This window comes from Phyllobates terribilis, unplaced genomic scaffold, assembly GCF_046119375.1.
Source record: "Phyllobates terribilis strain yellow unplaced genomic scaffold, ASM4611937v1 Scaffold_3__8_contigs__length_932513732, whole genome shotgun sequence".
Lineage (NCBI taxonomy): Eukaryota > Metazoa > Chordata > Amphibia > Anura > Dendrobatidae > Phyllobates > Phyllobates terribilis.
Window position 1 is genome coordinate 199,273,511 of NW_027362763.1, and position 16,286 is coordinate 199,289,796.

General features: G+C 48.9%; 1 protein-coding gene across 2 annotated transcripts in view; it reads right to left on the reverse strand.

Moving 5' to 3' along the window:
* LOC141259038 (beta-galactoside alpha-2,6-sialyltransferase 1-like) overlaps nt 1-16,286 on the reverse strand; it is a 120,775-nt gene that overhangs the window by 28,519 nt on the left and 75,970 nt on the right. The gene's annotated exons all lie outside the window — the stretch shown is intronic.

Sequence of the window (16,286 nt, forward strand, 5' to 3'; positions counted from 1 at the left end):
GATTTTGTCTGTCGTACTGTGCTTCTGTTCTTTTCTGAGGGGACCTTCTCACATCCTGGCCCTCTTAGGATTTTTTGTGGGGTGTCAGGAACCTCTGCGTAGACACCCTCATTGGTCGTTGTGATAGCCAAGTTACTATCTTGCATGGAATTTACTTGAAATTACCTGTGGCTATATGTATGTGACTCGCCCCCTGGGTCGCGTGGGGAACCCGGAACCGGGCCTCTGGTGGGATGCTGGGGGTGGTAGTCTCAGTGTGGCGGCGACCCGGTCCGTGGCTCAGGGTGGTCAAACCAGTGGCAGTCTTAGAGTAATAACAAATGTCCGACTACGCCACCCGTGGATTGCGGTCAGTGGGGACCGCCGCTGCACTGCAGACCGCTGAGGCTGATGTTGTTTGCGCAGCTGAGTATGGGATAACTCCCCACGGGAGAAGTATTGCCTCAGGGCAGCTAGTGTGGAAGATGGGAGTGATGGTGCGAGTGTCCCAGTACTAATGGTGCTGGTGCGGCGATGAAACACAGAGACTTGTAATTGCAGTTTCCAATGCTTTACTCACAGTTCTTCACCAGGTCACTCGTGCGCAGGTAGGACCGCCCGAGTCGTGCTGCGTCCACCAGGCAAGGGGCTCGGTCAACCCCCAGGTAGTTCCAGAGCGTGGCACAGGACTCCCTTCTCTTCCTTTCTCTGGCTGTCCCCACCAGTGACCCACCTTTGTCCAGCTTCCTCGGGCCTTCTGTTGGCGAAACCTATCTCTGGTTTCCCTGACCCTATGTGGTATGCTTTCCTGGTGGATGTAGTAAGGGGTCGCACCAAGATGTGGTCACAACCTCCGGTCTCTTTGGCTGAGGGATTTATTGCCTCCACCAATTTGGGTTCCGGTACCCTGCTCTGCCAACCCTTCACCCGCAATCTCCTGGGCCTATGGGGTTCCTTCTTCACTCGTGTCTCTGGGCCTCTCTTGATGTTTCGTTCCTTGCTTCCTTTCTCCTCTGTTCCAGTTCCTTTCTTACTTTCCTTTCTGTTCCTTCTCCTCTCTCTCTCTCTCTCTCGGGCCCCGGCCTCCTGACAAGGCCTGCCCGTGGAGCAGAGCCCATGCAGCAGCTCTGCTCCCTGTCACTTCTCCTCAGACTGCACACTGTTCTAAGATGGTGCCCACCTTATATACCTCCTTCTTACACCCGAGCCCAGGTGACTAGCAACCAATGGGCTCCTACCTATGCCCAGAGACCCACCCCTATCTGCTCCTACACCACTGGGTTTTCCTTCCCCCGCCCCACTCCAGCCAGGGACAGAAGCTGTCGTGCCTGCACTTCTGTGGGAGCACCGTTGAGCTGTCCCTCGGAAATGGGGTGTGTGTGGTGCATGCAGCCTACCGAGTCCTAGTCCACACTCCATCCTTACCCGGGAGTGGAATATCACACCTCTGGTTTGAGGTGCAATACCCCTGTAGCAGCTGAGCCCTCGGGGTGCTACATATGTCAAGTTGCGCATCATCCAACACTCTATGGAACAAAAGCATGGTCTGCCCACTAGGGGGTCAAAACAGTCTCAGTCACAGTCCTAATTAGCAATGGTACCACCCTTTTATAGTCTATTCACCATTCACCAAAGACAGGGTTGTCTAGGATTTTTTCCATAATGTTTGAGAGTAGGAAATGTGTTAAATAATAAAATAACCACTTTTGTGTTGAGTAGTGTTGAGCGAGCACTGAAATGCTCGGGTGCTCGAAGCTCGGGCCGAGCTCACCGTGATACTCGGGTGCTCGACTCGAGCAATGAGCCCAATGTTAGTCTATGGGAGACCCGAGCATTTTTGAAGCGGCACCCCCGGCAGTCTGTAGAAAGCCTAAGAAGTGCCCAAAATGATAGTGACAGCGCTCAAATGACATGGGGACAGCATGGGGATCGCCCCAGGAAGCATTTCTGACCCCCAGGTCATTGCTGTCAACAACGTGGTCAGAGGTATTAAGCCACTTTTAAGGGCTCACAATAAAATGTTCAAAAACGAAACTGAAACTGAAAAAAAAAATAAGAGGATTTAGATGAAAAAAAAGGATTTTTGCTGGCCCCTGAGACCAAGGGCTAAGTCTAGCAATTTTAGCAGCAGCAGCACACAGGACTGTAATGCAGTGTTTGTTGGTATAACCACTGCGTCTCCTATACAGCCTGCCTGATATCTGGGATAGATATTAGTCCTCAGAAGGACTGTTTGTTTGATTTTGCGGGCTTTAGAGATCCTACACTACCTATTTCGCAGTATAAATCTCTCCCTAGCTCAGCAGCACTCTCCCTACACTATAGACAGTATAGGTACCGTCCCAATTTAGGGTCACCTTGCCGCTGGTGGGACGGCTTGTATACTTTTTTTGATCAAAAATAGTTCACTAAGTACCCTATATTTATTATGCAACTTTGCTTTACATTTATATATAATGATGGTAGGGTATGAGATATATTTTTGTCTTTTGTAGGTTTTGCTTCTTTTTGCTAGTGTGAACATGCTCCTATTTCTTGCATGTCTACCATCTTAGACCTCAGTTCACATTGCTTGGTTTTTTGTCTTGTTTGCATTCTGTGCAATTTAAGGGTGTGGCATCCCCTTTGTTGAGCTGGTTAGTATATGTGTAGCTTACCACGGGCCTAGGTGGTCTGGAGTTGGGACCCGGTCCTATTTGTCTACCCTTTTATATGCATTACTTCAACTTTGATATACAGTAAGGTTTTTAATATAGACAGTATAGGTACCGTCCCAATTTAGGGTCACCTTGCCGCTGGTGGGACGGCTTGTATACTTTTTTTGATCAAAAATAGTTCACTAAGTACCCTATATTTATTATGCAACTTTGCTTTACATTTATATATAATGATGGTAGGGTATGAGATATATTTTTGTCTTTTGTAGGTTTTGCTTCTTTTTGCTAGTGTGAACATGCTCCTATTTCTTGCATGTCTACCATCTTAGACCTCAGTTCACATTGCTTGGTTTTTTGTCTTGTTTGCATTCTGTGCAATTTAAGGGTGTGGCATCCCCTTTGTTGAGCTGGTTAGTATATGTGTAGCTTACCATGGGCCTAGGTGGTCTGGAGTTGGGACCCGGTCCTATTTGTCTACCCTTTTATATGCATTACTTCAACTTTGATATACAGTAAGGTTTTTAATATAGACAGTATAGGTACCGTCCCAATTTAGGGTCACCTTGCCGCTGGTGGGACGGCTTGTATACTTTTTTTGATCAAAAATAGTTCACTAAGTACCCTATATTTATTATGCAACTTTGCTTTACATTTATATATAATGATGGTAGGGTATGAGATATATTTTTGTCTTTTGTAGGTTTTGCTTCTTTTTGCTAGTGTGAACATGCTCCTATTTCTTGCATGTCTACCATCTTAGACCTCAGTTCACATTGCTTGGTTTTTTGTCTTGTTTGCATTCTGTGCAATTTAAGGGTGTGGCATCCCCTTTGTTGAGCTGGTTAGTATATGTGTAGCTTACCACGGGCCTAGGTGGTCTGGAGTTCGGACCCGGTCCTATTTGTCTACCCTTTTATATGCATTACTTCAACTTTGATATACAGTAAGGTTTTTAATATAGACAGTATAGGTACCGTCCCAATTTAGGGTCACCTTGCCGCTGGTGGGACGGCTTGTATACTTTTTTTGATCAAAAATAGTTCACTAAGTACCCTATATTTATTATGCAACTTTGCTTTACATTTATATATAATGATGGTAGGGTATGAGATATATTTTTGTCTTTTGTAGGTTTTGCTTCTTTTTGCTAGTGTGAACATGCTCCTATTTCTTGCATGTCTACCATCTTAGACCTCAGTTCACATTGCTTGGTTTTTTGTCTTGTTTGCATTCTGTGCAATTTAAGGGTGTGGCATCCCCTTTGTTGAGCTGGTTAGTATATGTGTAGCTTACCACGGGCCTAGGTGGTCTGGAGTTGGGACCCGGTCCTATTTGTCTACCCTTTTATATGCATTACTTCAACTTTAATATACAGTAAGGTTTTTAATATAGACAGTATAGGTACCGTCCCAATTTAGTGTCACCTTGCCGCTGGTGGGACGGCTTGTATACTTTTTTTGATCAAAAATAGTTCACTAAGTACCCTATATTTATTATGCAACTTTGCTTTACATTTATATATAATGATGGTAGGGTATGAGATATATTTTTGTCTTTTGTAGGTTTTGCTTCTTTTTGCTAGTGTGAACATGCTCCTATTTCTTGCATGTCTACCATCTTAGACCTCAGTTCACATTGCTTGGTTTTTTGTCTTGTTTGCATTCTGTGCAATTTAAGGGTGTGGCATCCCCTTTGTTGAGCTGGTTAGTATATGTGTAGCTTACCACGGGCCTAGGTGGTCTGGAGTTGGGACCCGGTCCTATTTGTCTACCCTTTTATATGCATTACTTCAACTTTGATATACAGTAAGGTTTTTAATATAGACAGTATAGGTACCGTCCCAATTTAGGGTCACCTTGCCGCTGGTGGGACGGCTTGTATACTTTTTTTGATCAAAAATAGTTCACTAAGTACCCTATATTTATTATGCAACTTTGCTTTACATTTATATATAATGATGGTAGGGTATGAGATATATTTTTGTCTTTTGTAGGTTTTGCTTCTTTTTGCTAGTGTGAACATGCTCCTATTTCTTGCATGTCTACCATCTTAGACCTCAGTTCACATTGCTTGGTTTTTTGTCTTGTTTGCATTCTGTGCAATTTAAGGGTGTGGCATCCCCTTTGTTGAGCTGGTTAGTATATGTGTAGCTTACCACGGGCCTAGGTGGTCTGGAGTTGGGACCCGGTCCTATTTGTCTACCCTTTTATATGCATTACTTCAACTTTGATATACAGTAAGGTTTTTAATATAGACAGTATAGGTACCGTCCCAATTTAGGGTCACCTTGCCGCTGGTGGGACGGCTTGTATACTTTTTTTGATCAAAAATAGTTCACTAAGTACCCTATATTTATTATGCAACTTTGCTTTACATTTATATATAATGATGGTAGGGTATGAGATATATTTTTGTCTTTTGTAGGTTTTGCTTCTTTTTGCTAGTGTGAACATGCTCCTATTTCTTGCATGTCTACCATCTTAGACCTCAGTTCACATTGCTTGGTTTTTTGTCTTGTTTGCATTCTGTGCAATTTAAGGGTGTGGCATCCCCTTTGTTGAGCTGGTTAGTATATGTGTAGCTTACCACGGGCCTAGGTGGTCTGGAGTTGGGACCCGGTCCTATTTGTCTACCCTTTTATATGCATTACTTCAACTTTGATATACAGTAAGGTTTTTAATATAGACAGTATAGGTACCGTCCCAATTTAGGGTCACCTTGCCGCTGGTGGGACGGCTTGTATACTTTTTTTGATCAAAAATAGTTCACTAAGTACCCTATATTTATTATGCAACTTTGCTTTACATTTATATATAATGATGGTAGGGTATGAGATATATTTTTGTCTTTTGTAGGTTTTGCTTCTTTTTGCTAGTGTGAACATGCTCCTATTTCTTGCATGTCTACCATCTTAGACCTCAGTTCACATTGCTTGGTTTTTTGTCTTGTTTGCATTCTGTGCAATTTAAGGGTGTGGCATCCCCTTTGTTGAGCTGGTTAGTATATGTGTAGCTTACCACGGGCCTAGGTGGTCTGGAGTTGGGACCCGGTCCTATTTGTCTACCCTTTTATATGCATTACTTCAACTTTGATATACAGTAAGGTTTTTAATATAGACAGTATAGGTACCGTCCCAATTTAGGGTCACCTTGCCGCTGGTGGGACGGCTTGTATACTTTTTTTGATCAAAAATAGTTCACTAAGTACCCTATATTTATTATGCAACTTTGCTTTACATTTATATATAATGATGGTAGGGTATGAGATATATTTTTGTCTTTTGTAGGTTTTGCTTCTTTTTGCTAGTGTGAACATGCTCCTATTTCTTGCATGTCTACCATCTTAGACCTCAGTTCACATTGCTTGGTTTTTTGTCTTGTTTGCATTCTGTGCAATTTAAGGGTGTGGCATCCCCTTTGTTGAGCTGGTTAGTATATGTGTAGCTTACCACGGGCCTAGGTGGTCTGGAGTTGGGACCCGGTCCTATTTGTCTACCCTTTTATATGCATTACTTCAACTTTGATATACAGTAAGGTTTTTAATATAGACAGTATAGGTACCGTCCCAATTTAGGGTCACCTTGCCGCTGGTGGGACGGCTTGTATACTTTTTTTGATCAAAAATAGTTCACTAAGTACCCTATATTTATTGTGCAACTTTGCTTTACATTTATATATAATGATGGTAGGGTATGAGATATATTTTTGTCTTTTGTAGGTTTTGCTTCTTTTTGCTAGTGTGAACATGCTCCTATTTCTTGCATGTCTACCATCTTAGACCTCAGTTCACATTGCTTGGTTTTTTGTCTTGTTTGCATTCTGTGCAATTTAAGGGTGTGGCATCCCCTTTGTTGAGCTGGTTAGTATATGTGTAGCTTATCACGGGCCTAGGTGGTCTGGAGTTGGGACCCGGTCCTATTTGTCTACCCTTTTATATGCATTACTTCAACTTTGATATACAGTAAGGTTTTTAATATAGACAGTATAGGTACCGTCCCAATTTAGGGTCACCTTGCCGCTGGTGGGACGGCTTGTATACTTTTTTTGATCAAAAATAGTTCACTAAGTACCCTATATTTATTATGCAACTTTGCTTTACATTTATATATAATGATGGTAGGGTATGAGATATATTTTTGTCTTTTGTAGGTTTTGCTTCTTTTTGCTAGTGTGAACATGCTCCTATTTCTTGCATGTCTACCATCTTAGACCTCAGTTCACATTGCTTGGTTTTTTGTCTTGTTTGCATTCTGTGCAATTTAAGGGTGTGGCATCCCCTTTGTTGAGCTGGTTAGTATATGTGTAGCTTACCACGGGCCTAGGTGGTCTGGAGTTGGGACCCGGTCCTATTTGTCTACCCTTTTATATGCATTACTTCAACTTTGATATACAGTAAGGCTTTTAATATAGACAGTATAGGTACCGTCCCAATTTAGGGTCACCTTGCCACTGGTGGGACGGCTTGTATACTTTTTTTGATCAAAAATAGTTCACTAAGTACCCTATATTTATTATGCAACTTTGCTTTACATTTATATATAATGATGGTAGGGTATGAGATATATTTTTGTCTTTTGTAGGTTTTGTTTACTCTCCCTACACTGTCTGATCCGGAGCGACTGTGTCCAAGATGGCGGCGCCTGGTTTTAAATACTCGAGGTGATGCTGTGTGGCCAGCCAATCACTGTAATGCCCACAACATACTTTTCTGCGGCATTACAGTGACTGTCTGGCATTCCCTGCATGTTCATTGGCTCTGAAAAGAGCGCCAAATATGCAGGGCGGAGACCTGAGCTCCGGCCCGAGTAACCCAAAAATGCTCGGTGCTCGCCGAACATCCTGAGTAGTGAGATGCTCAGGCGAGTACCGAGCAGTGTCGAGCATGCTCGCTCAATACTAGTGTTGAGCTATCCACCTAGGATGCTACATCTTACTTCCAAAGGGGTTATAATTTTGAAAAGAAATAGTAAGTGTGCATGGTCTGGGGCTTCTAGCATTCTGCACACTGGCAGTTGGGATGCTTCAGTGAATCACTAACACCACTCACTGCTCTCTGCCTGTGTAGCACCCTGAGGATTCGGCTGCTACAGGGGTATTGCACCTCAGCCAGAGGTGTGGTATTCCACTCCCGGGTAAGGATGGAGTGTGGAGCTGAGCTCAGAAGGCTGCATGCACTACACACATCCCATTTCCGGAGGGCAGACCAACGGTACTCCCACTTAGAAATGTGCAGGTACGACCGAGTCTGTCCTTGGCTGGAGTGGGAGGGGGGTGGACCATCCCAGTAGTGTAGGGGCAGATAGGGGGAGCAGTCTGGGTAGTGCTAGGAGCTCATTGGGTGCTGGTCACCTGAGCTCACACATAGAGGGAGTATAAAAGGTGGGAACCATCTAAGATCAGGGTCAGTCAGTGAGACGTCAGTCTTTGCAGAGCAGTGGAAGAGAGCAGAGGAGCAGAGCAGCCCCAAGGCCCAGAGAGAGAGAGAGAGGAGAAAGAAAGACCCAGAGGGGGAGAAAGAAGGAACTCTGAGAGCCCAAACTAAATCAAAGGGTGAAGAGTTGGCAACAGGGTACCGGATCCCAAGCTGGCAGAGGCTACAGCACACCTTAGCCAGGAACCGGAGGTCGTGGGCAGGATCTGCCACGATCACCCACTAAATCCACCCGGAAGTCAGACCACGAATAGGGTCAGGGAACCCAGAGACAAGGGTTTACCACCAAGAGGCCCGAGGGAGCCGGACATAGGTGGATCCCTGGTGGGGAAGGCCAGAGACGAGGACAGGACAGAAAGGGAGCTCAGAACCACGCTCCAGAACTACTTGGGGGTTGGCCGAGTCCAGGACCTGGTGGACGCAGCACGGCTCGGGTGGTCACTCAAGGCCGGAGTGACCGGTACAAGAACAGCAGTAAGTAAAGAACCCTGAACTGCACAACCCGACTCTGACTCTCATTACCATCTTCCCTGCACTTCCACAACCACCATCCTCTGCACCTGACCCCCTGAGGCTATACCCTTCCCGTTGGGGGGTTATACCACCTAAGCTGCACAAACACCATCAGCCTCAGCGGACCCTGCTGCAGCGGCGGCCGTAGTGACCGCAATTCAACGGGTGGCGTAGTCGACATAAAGAACTTTAGTAACATCAGTAAGGACTGCCACACACTGAGCTTGACACCCTGGGCACGGACCGGGTCACAGCCACTCGGAGACTACAACCCCCATCTGATCCGGCTCCGGGTATCCCCCCCAAACAACACTGGCCCAGGGGGCGCGTCAACTTTGGCGTAGTCGGCAGGATTACGTGCCCGCAACAACCGGTTACTGCGTGCCTGAAGAAAAGATCGCATTTACCTCAAAAAGAAGTCTCCTGCCGGTTCCGGAGGGTCCCCGCCATCGGGCCCCATCACAGGTCGTTTCCCGCCGGTTGTCCGCCATTTGCAGCTTTTTCCCGCCATCCATGGAGTTTCCCGCCACTGGGAAGCGATTCCCGCCATTTCCGAAGATTTCCCGCCTTGGAAGAGCGGACGCCATTATGGGCGTGCCAGAGGGTGGCGAGAGGCCACCTCCCATCGTGGGCCAGGTCGAAGAATGGCGCCAAAAGCGGAAACCGCGCCCACCAACAGAGACTGTGATGCTGGAAGTGTCCATCAGCGTGAGAGAACTGCCCCTGGAACTGACAATCACTAAGTTGCCCCGGGACCACCCTCGATGTGGGCGGAGACAGAAGGAGAGAACAAAGATGGGTGTCGCCTGGAGCAGTCTGGAGAGAGCGCACCCGGAGACAAGACGTCTGGAAGAGAGTCCAGAGAGAACCTACCCGGAGATGGAGGGAGAGCCAGGCAGCACCGACCCAGTGGTCAGGAGCCTGATGCGGGCCGCCACTCCAGGCAGCACCGACCCAGTGGTCAGGAGCCTGTTGCAGGTCGCCACTCCAGAAGGCCTGCTGGAGATCCTAGCACAGCTCCCCAGAGACCGGGAGTGTGCACAGACCGCGCTGGAGGGCCTCGCACGGAGGATGGCCCGGGTGCAACGAGAGACGTTGGCGGAGTGGAGCCGAGAGATGGCCCAGCAGACCGAGACTCGTCAGCGGAGCACGCCACCCGAGACGAGGAGACAGACCGCCTCTGAGGATGGCGCAGGAGGACTGAAGGCCGGAGACGGCGCCGAGAAGGGAGCCGAACGAATGGAGGCAGGTAAAGGGGACGTCACTACCCCGAGCCGGGAAACCGCGTGCCTGCCCCAGCTCCCCGTCGCAGAGCCCGAAGTACCCCCTGCCGTGCCCGTCGCTGCAACGTCACCGCCGCAGACTAGGCCTCAAACGGAAGCCGCGACCCCTGTGACGTCACACGCCTCGACCCCGACCGTGGCCAAGCAGGAAGTACCATCGGCCTGGTCGCAAGGCCTAGTACCCCCGGGCGCCGCAATACCAACAGCGCCCCCTACCTCCGCGGAGCCCCCGGCCTGGTCGCAGGGCCCAGTAACACAGGGCGCCGCCGTTCTTACGGTGCCCTTTTCTTTCAAGGTGCCCCAGGCCTGGTCGCAAGGCCTGGTTAACCCGGGCGCCGCTACCACCACGGCGCCCATAACACCTAAAGTACCGCACCTGGGTGAGGACCTGTTCGCCCAGCATACGTGCCCGGATGGGCAGCCCTTCGTATGGCCCCAGGAATACATCCAGCTGGAGCTGCAAAAAGCAAGGGCCATGTGCGAACCCCTGATCCCGGCTCCAAAGCCCATAAAGAGGATCTCGCCCCCGCTAGAAGAGACCCAGTTTGAGTGGGATCCCACCGGAGAAGACCTCATGGGGTTCACTCAGGAGACTCGGGTAGCCGCAGCGGAGCGTGCAGAGTGCTGCCGCCAGCAGCTCGAGGTCTTTGAGAGGGAGCGGAGAGAGAGGCGGGTCCGGGAACAACAAGCCCAAATAAGGAGCGCGGAGCAGAAGAGCCGGACTAGGAGAGACCCCCGTGCAGCGCATGGTCCCCGTACCATCGGGACTGTGATAAAGTTCAATCTGCAGCATGGGTGGGGTTTCATCAGGGATCACCGCACCCCAGGCGACGTCTTCGTGACCAGGAGAGACGTTGAGTCCCACCTACCGGAGGGACACAGAGGTCGTGACCTGTATTTAGGGGACGAGGTCACCTTCACCCGGCACAAGTGTGCCAAAGGACCCTACGCCCTCCATGTGCATCGCCTGACGGAGGAGGAGCTGCGGTGTGAAGAGGAGCAAGAGGACCCGGACGGGTCTGAACCAGAACCTGGAACCAATCACAAAGAAAGAGCAGGAGGACGCCGTCGTTGAGTACGGTAGTATAGAGACTGTATATAGTTGCCCGTCGGGGCACAGTGAACCGTTGCTGCTAATATAGTCCCCGTTGGGACCAGAGAACTGAACTGTTAACCCGTGTGTCCCTATTCCCACTGACCGAGGACTGAGAACGGTCAATCCTCCCTAATACCTGGCCGAGGACTGAGAGCGGCCATATCCCCTTGTATATAGTTGCGCTTCCTAAAGCGCCCCCTTCCGGTTTTATAGGAAACTGTTTGATTCCAAGAGAGACTGTCGCACTTTACCCGGTCACAAGTTGCACCGTGACCGGAGGAGCTAGGAGCAAGAAACGACTACGAGAAAGTTTAATATGAAAAGTTTTATGATGCTGCTAATATATGTTGTTTTATATGTTTTATTATGTTTATATAAAAAGAAAATTGTATGTTTTGGTGTTTATATCTTACAGCCCGAGGACGTGCTGTGATTTACCAGGGGGGAATGTAGCACCCTGAGGATTCGGCTGCTACAGGGGTATTGCACCTCAGCCAGAGGTGTGGTATTCCACTCCCGGGTAAGGATGGAGTGTGGAGCTGAGCTCAGAAGGCTGCATGCACTACACACATCCCATTTCCGGAGGGCAGACCAACGGTACTCCCACTTAGAAATGTGCAGGTACGACCGAGTCTGTCCTTGGCTGGAGTGGGAGGGGGGTGGACCATCCCAGTAGTGTAGGGGCAGATAGGGGGAGCAGTCTGGGTAGTGCTAGGAGCTCATTGGGTGCTGGTCACCTGAGCTCACACATAGAGGGAGTATAAAAGGTGGGAACCATCTAAGATCAGGGTCAGTCAGTGAGACGTCAGTCTTTGCAGAGCAGTGGAAGAGAGCAGAGGAGCAGAGCAGCCCCAAGGCCCAGAGAGAGAGAGAGAGGAGAAAGAAAGACCCAGAGGGGGAGAAAGAAGGAACTCTGAGAGCCCAAACTAAATCAAAGGGTGAAGAGTTGGCAACAGGGTACCGGATCCCAAGCTGGCAGAGGCTACAGCACACCTTAGCCAGGAACCGGAGGTCGTGGGCAGGATCTGCCACGATCACCCACTAAATCCACCCGGAAGGCAGACCACGAATAGGGTCAGGGAACCCAGAGGCCCGAGGGAGCCGGACATAGGTGGATCCCTGGTGGGGAAGGCCAGAGACGAGGACAGGACAGAAAGGGAGCTCAGAACCACGCTCCAGAACTACTTGGGGGTTGGCCGAGTCCAGGACCTGGTGGACGCAGCACGGCTCGGGTGGTCACTCAAGGCCGGAGTGACCGGTACAAGAACAGCAGTAAGTAAAGAACCCTGAACTGCACAACCCGACTCTGACTCTCATTACCATCTTCCCTGCACTTCCACAACCACCATCCTCTGCACCTGACCCCCTGAGGCTATACCCTTCCCGTTGGGGGGTTATACCACCTAAGCTGCACAAACACCATCAGCCTCAGCGGACCCTGCTGCAGCGGCGGCCGTAGTGACCGCAATTCAACGGGTGGCGTAGTCGACATAAAGAACTTTAGTAACATCAGTAAGGACTGCCACACACTGAGCTTGACACCCTGGGCACGGACCGGGTCACAGCCACTCGGAGACTACAACCCCCATCTGATCCGGCTCCGGGTATCCCCCCCAAACAACACTGGCCCAGGGGGCGCGTCACCTGCATCCTGGCTGTTGTTCCCTCCCAGCATTCAATTGTACTTGCATTCTTTAAGGCGTGAATACAATTGAAAATGTGATCACTGAGAAAGGAGCCAAGAAGCATTAATCAACTCCTTGCTCAGCTAGCTATTACAGAAGGTCTATAGTTATTTCCAGCCTTTGGTCTGTTGGAGGCCTGGCACCACGCAAGAGACATCAGGTGACGTTATGACATTATACCCACTGTTACACAGAATAAGACAGGAGATGAAGGCTGCTATGGATGAGAAGCCAGGATTAGGTGAGTATAACCTTCTTTTATTATTTCTCTTATATTATTTGGCCTGGGAGTCAGAGGTTGGAGCATCATACTGTCTTGGGGGCTGTGGGGGTATATCATAAACCAAAGGGCTTTGTTATAGTTAAGCTCTATTGGTTTCCATGACAATCCTTGTGGTTGACACTTAAAATATAGGATGTCAGGGATGAATATCACTATTTGTCTCTGATATCGTGTCAAAGGACCACAAAGAATGAATGATATCTATGTCTATCTGTGAAATTACACTCCCTGTTAAGCCGCACCACTTTTTTACTTTTACTGGTATTTTTTGTGAAAGAGGTAACAATTCTAGTGGAAGTGGTCATCAGAGCCTGTTCCTGATCTAGCTGGACAAGGTGGGGTGGGTGTTAGGGATCTTATTACCTTACTCTCTCACCCGCTCCTTTGCTGGGGACGCATCACTGGCGTCATCTGCCTAGGGCTTAAAATACCTTTTCCCAGCCCTGCGCTCCTTAAAACAACAGTATCAAGTAGTTAAGGGTCTAGACCATTTTAAGGTGCAGCTTAGCCACTAAGTCTCAATTAAATGATGTAAAACTTGCTGCAATTATATTGCCGTCCTTTTTTGCTAGTGGAAGCACTGTTCCCACTAGGTGTGAGAGTAACCACCAAACACTGTACCTCTTCAGAGGGAGTAACCATTAAAGGGAATCTGTCACCCCCCTGGGACTTTTCAGACCACTAATATGGGCATACAGGTGATAGAAATGTGAATCTATACTTACCTGAATGGCCCATATTAGCAGTCTGATTTCTGTGTAATAGCTTTTTATTAAATTATTTCTGCTAAGCTTGGCGTCCGGGGGACGCCAAGAAATCCCCGCCTACTAGCCCCATTTTCATAATCACCCCACCTCCCCTGCACGTCACAGGACCCAGTGATGTACAGTTCCCGGCCGGATCCCGTGCTTGTGCTGTTTCCCCTATACGGACGGCGCTCTTCTTCCTGCCGTCTGTATAGCCTAGGGGAGCAAGGAACTTGTGCGCAGGCGCTGGGAAGGAAGAGTGACTCACCGGTGCCTGCGCACAAGTTCTCTGCTCCCCTAGGCTATACGGACGGCAGGAAGAAGAACGCTGTCCGTACAGGGGAAACAGCGCAGGAGCGGGATCTGTCCGGGAACTGCACGCTAATATGGGCCATACATATAAGTATAGATTCACATTTCTATAACCTGTATGTTCATATTAGCGGTCTGAAACGTCCCAGATGGTGACATATTCCCTTTAAGCAAATTTGCTATCTTTTCAGAAAGGACATCAGGGAGAGTTAATTTTAGTTTAAAGGAGATTACCACAACAAGGGAAGTGATGAGCTATGGTTAGGATAGACAGGCTTGTCTACTCTACCCAGCTTTCATATTCTGTTACCTGCTCAACCAATCACCTGTACTGTTCAACCACCTGGCTGGACAGGTAGAAGAGTTTTCTGGGTAGAGTCCAGTACAAGTAGACTATTACAGATCACAATCAGCTGCTGTGCTCTGCTAATGTGCAGCACTTTCATCTGTGGCACTAACTCTCACGCTTTTTCTTGAAGCGCAGGCTGCCGTCAGCCCTGGTACTGCTCCCCTTCTCTCTTACCACAGGGGTAAGAATCCCCTAAGTGTGTGTATGTAGTGAGTCAGTAAAGGGCAGCATTATAGGGAGGACACCCACGGAACATACTCTGGGCCCTCAACTACCAAGAGGAACATTAGGGGTCTCCATGAAAATCCCTCTTTTTAAACTCAAGTACCTTATTAATAGTAAGCAATCAATAATTTATAAACTGACATTTTACAGTGTCTATTTCCTGCTTTTTATGTTTCTTCATCTTAATTTATCCAGTCCGTGACTGCAGCACCAGACATATATTGAAATTTTACATTTTTGTTCTCGACTTTCCCTGTGCCTGGTTTGCCTGAAGAGGTATAGTGCAGGTACCACCCCCTAACCATACCTTTATATAAACCAAATGTAACATCCCTGTGGGCGTGCTCGCATGGCTTACCACCTCCTACCATGCAAGACCGCCATCTTACCTATCAGTCCAGGCTGCACACTTTGTTTCAGTACCTGCTGTGTGCATGTCTCTTGTCTGATTGCTTAGGGCGGCGGCGCGGTTACTGCCTGATTCTTATAGTTACTGTGTGCGCACTCCTAATGCGTCCCCAGCCTATTGTTGTGAGTCACTGGAAACTTAAACCCCCTCCACCCAGTAGGAGGTGCCTGAGCAACACTTTCTTTCAGTGTGTTCTATGCAACTGAGTTGCCAGGTCCTGTCCTGTATTTAGTCTGTTCCGCCACCCTCGGGGCTGTATACCCAGGCCCGTTGCCTGTATCTGTGACTTCTAGACTGTTTCCGCCACCCTGGGGGCTGAGTTCCCAGGCTCGTTCCTGTATTTTGTTTCTGGTTCAGTTCCTGTCTGAACAGTGTCCTAGCCCGTTACTTGTTTGTCTCTATGTTCATATCTTCCCTTTTCCTGCAGTGTCTGAACTTGCACCTAACTCCAACTCGCTGTCTCTGTACTTCTGTTTGTGAGTTTAGTGTCCACTCGCTACTTCATTGTAAGTACCTTGTGTGTATCTGCTCCACTTGTCTACCGCACCTGAGGGTTTTGCTCTGCTCTGCTTGTCTACCGCACCTGCGGGTTTTGCTCTGCTCTGCTTGTCTACCGCACCTGCGGGTTTTGTTCTTCTCTGCCTGTCTACTGCACCTGAGGGTTTTGCTCTGCTCTGCCTGTCTACCGCATCTGCGGGTTTTGCTCTGCTCTGGTTGTTTACCACACCTGCGGGTTTTGCTCTGCTCTGCTTGTCTACCGCACCTGCGGGTTTTGCTCTGCTCTGCTTGTCTACCGCACCTGCGGGTTTTGCTCTGCTCTGCTTGTCTACCGCACCTGCGGGTTTTGCTCTGCTCTGCTTGTCTACGCACCTGCGGGTTTTGCTCTGCTCTGCTCGTCTACCGCACCTGCGGGTTTTGCTCTGCTCTGCTCGTCTACCGCACCTGCGGGTTTTGCTCTGCTCTGCTCGTCTACCGCACCTGCGGGTTTTGCTCTGCTCTGCTCGTCTACCGCACCTGCGGGTTTGCTCTGCTCGTCTACCACTCCTGCAGGTTTTGCTCTGCTCTGCTCGTCTACCGCACCTGCGGGTTTTGCTCTCCTCTGCTTGTCTGCCACATCTGCGGCTCCGTTCCTGTATCCCAGTCTGTACTGGTCCTTATCCGGCCTGCGTTCCTACCTGCCAGTACCCACTTGTCTGCATACCAGCCGTGCCTGCCAGTCACCTGTCTGCATACCAGCCGTGCCTGCCAGTACCCACCTGTCAGTATGCCAGCCTAACCTGCCTGTTCCTGCATTCCCCAGTGTGGGTCAACAGCTGTGA